Source organism: Sinocyclocheilus anshuiensis, unplaced genomic scaffold (assembly GCF_001515605.1).
Source record: "Sinocyclocheilus anshuiensis isolate Anshui unplaced genomic scaffold, SAMN03320099.WGS_v1.1 scaffold210, whole genome shotgun sequence".
Lineage (NCBI taxonomy): Eukaryota > Metazoa > Chordata > Actinopteri > Cypriniformes > Cyprinidae > Sinocyclocheilus > Sinocyclocheilus anshuiensis.
The window spans coordinates 270,383-275,496 of NW_015547666.1; the positions used below are offsets into that span (position 1 = coordinate 270,383).

The 5,114-nt window shown below is 34.3% G+C and overlaps 1 long non-coding RNA gene across 1 annotated transcript in view; it reads left to right on the plus strand.

Annotated features, from left to right (window-relative positions):
• The window catches only part of LOC107702568 (uncharacterized), a 16,289-nt gene extending 11,399 nt beyond the window's left edge, over nucleotides 1-4,890 (plus strand). The window contains exons 2-3 of the long non-coding RNA XR_001635775.1: nucleotides 478-483; nucleotides 4,880-4,890. This is a non-coding gene — a long non-coding RNA (uncharacterized LOC107702568). The remainder of the gene's footprint in view (nucleotides 1-477; nucleotides 484-4,879) is intronic.
• The last annotated feature ends 224 nt before the right edge of the window (nucleotides 4,891-5,114 follow it).

The following is a 5,114-nucleotide window of genomic DNA, read 5'->3' on the forward strand; positions in this document are numbered from 1 at the left end:
AAATTGTGGTGATTTTGGTAAAAAAAAAAAAAAAAAAGTATATTTCTTTGTCTTTTTTTAACTTACTGACAAAGACAGAAAATTTTTATAGCAATAAATAAAACAAAATGAAGAGCAAAAAAATGTGCATGCGTGTCATAGAGAATTATGGGAAATGTAGTTTTGTTGCGCATGTCAACTCATGAGCAGTCCATTTTGGCAAATGTTATCATTATTGTTCATCACCATCATATGAATTGTATACACCTGCTTTAAAGTTCGGGAAAAAAAACAGTTGAAATTAAATACTGAGTTTAAAAGAAAATTTTACAGATAATCACAGCATTCATGTGTGCTCATGAATACAATCATTCAAAGACAGTATAAGCATTAAAAAGGGCTCATTCTAAAATCAAACAGAAACTCAAATTCATTATCTCATCTGCCCGCAATTACACATCAGCAAAAGTGGCCCATCTAATTACAACAAGCAGTGAGAAGTTAGTAGGTTACTTTAGAATTGTAGGATACTTTAATTCCTATACATCAGAAGAAGAAGATGATATTGTTTCCAACTGACTTAAGCATCACATGAATGAGGAAAGATGCTTTGTGTAGCACCTAAGGCTCTCCACAAACTTCTGAAGCTCCTAAGGCTAAATTGTTAAATTTGTCATTTATGGTGGCACTTGATGTCTGGCTTCAACAGTCAGAGATCAATAAACAATTTCAAAGAAGTCTGTACTTGCAAAAACTATATCAGGCACTTAAATCTGCTCTGGCCCCATCACTGCTGCAATGACTTGTACACTCTAAAAAAATCCAGAAAAATAGGGCACAATGTACTGTATTCGTATGAATCAATTTTCCGTGTTATTTATTTGAGTTTGAATTTTGCACTGCGTTGCGCTGTGCTTTAGAGTTCATGGAAATGTCCACAAAATTAATGGATAATGTACCTGGAAGAAAATTACCATTCTATTTTTTTAAACAGTGATCATTACAAGCGGTTTTTATGAAAAAATATTTATTTACACACAAATGCATTATTTTTCAGGGTAGATCTGACCTTTCAGAGGGTTTCCATCCCTCATGGGAAGCCTCCTTTCTATCAATCTGGCATATAGTCTTAATTGTTCTGGCCCAGGGCAGAAGCTACGCAAGCAGTTAATGTTGCAAACACTGTACATCACTTTGATGGGCCGAGATGTTAAACTGCTGTGCTGTACTGTAGGTTCTTGGCTTTTAGTTCTGTCATGTGAAAGAGTGTTCAACCGATTTAATCAACAACATCTGAACATTTATTTAATTATTTGACTGGATTACACTTAAAATGTTATTTCTCTCATTTCTCTCCTCAAAGAGAGCACTTTAAATAAGAAAGCGTATCTTACCTTTGTTTCATTTTTAATTCATCAACAAAACCTCTGGAAAATCAATGAAAAACACTGTTACACAAGACATAATCCTGACACCAACCAAAAGTGTACTCATGACAAGAGATTATTAAAATGTAATTATTTAAAACATACTTCAAAGTAAAACTTTTAAATAGATAATATTACAAAGAGTATACTTAAGTGTGTTAACAAGCAGTCATGAAAGTCTAAGTGACCTTATATCATGTATATTATATTATCTGCAATTTTTTTTAAATATACTTTTTTATTTTAAAGAACACTACAAGTGCACATTCAATAAATGAAAAAAAAAACATGCAAGATAAGTGCATTAAATGCATTTTTTCTGGGTTTAAAAATTATGGTGTATTGATTGTGCATGTATTTTTTTGTCTGAATTGCAAGCAGCGGAAAATCACTGCAATCAGCAAAAATGGGTTTTTGGAAGCAGAAGTCCTGTTGGTTGAGGACTGGTTTAGGGCGAGGGCTGCTGCATGGAGGAAGCAATTTCCTGTTCAAGTAGATTCACTCCATCAGTAAGCACTATTCTTAGCCAGTCAGGCTTCCTGCAGCTTCTGCATTTCCTGCTCACGTTGACCACGACACAAAGTATTTCTGCCTCAACGTGTGCAGTGTCAGCACTACTGATCCCAAGTGTGGGTTAAACCAGATGAGAAAGACAAAAATGGTGACTAATGAATAAAACAACAGTGCAAGGAAAAACCAAAGGCCTAAAAGTCCTTATAGAGTTTTCAGTTCAGGAGTATTCTTTGCACTGATTTACAGAGAAAACTGCCAGAATTGATTAGGCCCTGTTCTTAAGGGTTACATTAAACATACACTGTAAAAATTATTGTGATTTTAACAGTAAAAGACTGTAAAAATGCTACAGTAAAAACCTGTTAACTGGTTAACAGTAAGTTTACGATATTTGGTGAATAAATGTAATTACATTTAATGTAATTTTACAGTAAAATACTGTTAAAAATACGGTTTTTGGAAGTGAAAAAGAAAAAGTCAATTTACAGTGAAAACCCGTAAATTGACACTTCCAGAATTCCCTGCATGACACTTCATATTTGATGTTTTTTTGGTTAATGAAATGCAGTATTTTATTGTGAATTTAAGTTAAGTCTGTAAAACCTAAAATGTTGCTACCATATTTTTTACGGTAAAATTCTGGCAACCACAGCTGCCGGTATTTTACCGTAAATTTCACAGATTTTTTTTTTTACAGTGTACTTTTCTGATTTTTACTGAGAGTTACAAACTGTGTCCTATTTAATACCAAGTGAGAGATTAGAGAAAATCATGCTTAATTTCTACAAGTAAAATAAAATGCTATTGCAGCAGAAGTAAACAAGACGAAAGACTTCCTGGACTTCCCACAGAAACAAACGACTGCAAACAAAGAGCTGTCTGGTGAACCTAAGTGTTTAACACTCTTAAGCACAAAAAGTGTTACATTTTAAATAACATATTCAAATGCAAACTCACATATGGGTAAAATACAATGAATTCGCAACATTTGCATATTCACGTTATTTACATTATTAACGTGTTATTTACATCATTACATCATTTAACTTGTATTTAATATGGGATTTCCATTTTAATCCACAGTCATCATGGATTCATCATAAAAACCTTTCTAGAGTTAAACACTATGGCAGCTAATTAATCAGTCGGCATCCTATAAGGGAGAATGAAACTTAAACGGGAAGTGTACAATTTCTGCACCACATGCATCATCAAAAAAACCTAGAAAAACACAGTAAGTGTTTTAAAGCAAATTCCCTAACAACAGGTATATGAGCGCCAAGACATTGCTTGATGATGCACACAAACACACATATACTGTAGCTCTCAAACTTCATTTGCATTTAGGCTATTCACATATGCAGGCAAGTCAAGTTTGAATATGCAGAAGTGCACATGCCATTTGAAAGCTACTGCAGAGGGGAAAATGCACTAGGCACTGATTTACTAGTTTGTATTGATAAAGTCTGCATTAAATAAAAATTGACACATTAATGCATGAAAAGTTTCTTAATGCATGATAATCCTATTGTGAGTGATTCATCTGTTAATGCATCTTTTATTGTTATTGTATTTTACAGTACTGCCACATCTGTTATTTGATGTAAGGGTAAATTTCACACGAGAGTTGGAAAAAAACATTAAATGGAAATCTTCCTGTGGAATATCACATAAACAGAGCACCAATGCACAAAGCAGTGCCTTTCCAGAGAAATAGGGGGCCAGTTTGGTCAAAGGCAGGAAGCAGCTTTGTGGATAGACATGATTGTTTCCAGCTAATGAAAGGAAAATTGTGACGCAAAGAGCTGTGATGTGAATCGGGGTGGGTGGGTGTACGTCCTTGTGCGATAGCTTTACTTTGATAAACTGGAAGGTTAAACCGCACCCTTGATGGGTGGATTGTATCTGTAATATCATTGTGTCTGTCTGTAATAACTCCTGCAGACTGGTGGCATAACTAAGGGATTCAAAAAGTCAAATATAAAAAGCGCTCATGTAAACAATTTCATTTGTAAGATATTAAAGGGGTCATATGATGCTGCTAAAAAGAACATTATTTTGTGTATTCGGTGTAATGAACAGTTGTGTCCCCTTTTGGAAAGCCAAACAAAGTAGTTTCGCTTTCACAACGAAGCACACAGTGCCTTCACGACATGACGGCGGCGGCAACAACAATGCTACAGCGAGAATAAAAGTTACGCCTTCTTTCTTTGCGTGAACATTTGGGCGGTGTTATGCAAATCTTCCCACATTGTGAGGTAGACATGTGGGGGCGTGTTAGAACGAGCCGTTTTAGGTAGGCGTGGTTAACTCTTAACTTTTATAAAGAATATCTCTTTGGATTTGAGACTTTAGTCTTTGCAACTTTACAGATCTTCTTTATGAACCAAGAGCTTGTAACACTCCAAAGAGAAAGGAACAATTGAAATCGCATCATATGACCCCTTTAATATAATTACATGGTTAAATGTGCTGTCAAATAATTGGGTGAAATGACCTAATATGACTTTGACTTTAATTAATATCACCTATATTATCTTGATTCTAATATGATTCATCGTTTTATAAGAAATAGTTTTACTGGTTTTAATCAGCTGAACATTGTCAGGAAAAGCAGGCTTGTCTTTATTTATGCTGTTTGAAGGTCCAGACACAAAATAATTATCCAGACCTCACAGCAGCACATCTGAAAGATTCAACTGGCTTTAATGCTTTTGTGAGAAATCTCTTAGTTAAGAAAACATTTAGTAACATTTGACTTTTTACTGTAAGTTTCTTGCAAATCAAAGCCTGTATATGCAACAGCTGTGAGTGTGAGTGTTTCACAGTCTTATTTCTCTGCACTCAAAAAAATATGTCCTGCTTGCTAAATATAGGTCTAATGTACTATATTTAGCTAATGCAACTGCATATTTTCAACTGCATAGGTTTCTGTTATGTTTTGAAGATTACCATTGTAGTAAAGAGATTGTATTTAGATTAAAGCAATTATTTGGTCCAATGCAGAGCGGTGGCCTGTGTCTTCTCTCGTTATGCTTTCTGTCAAAACCATGCAGTACATATTGTTAAAAATGTGACATTTATCATGCATGCACTGTTATTCATATTTATTGTTTTACTTATTTGGTTTTCAGATGTAAGTTGCGTTAAATTTTAATTTAATGTTAAGAAACCCCATTTGGGCTTTCATGAAAA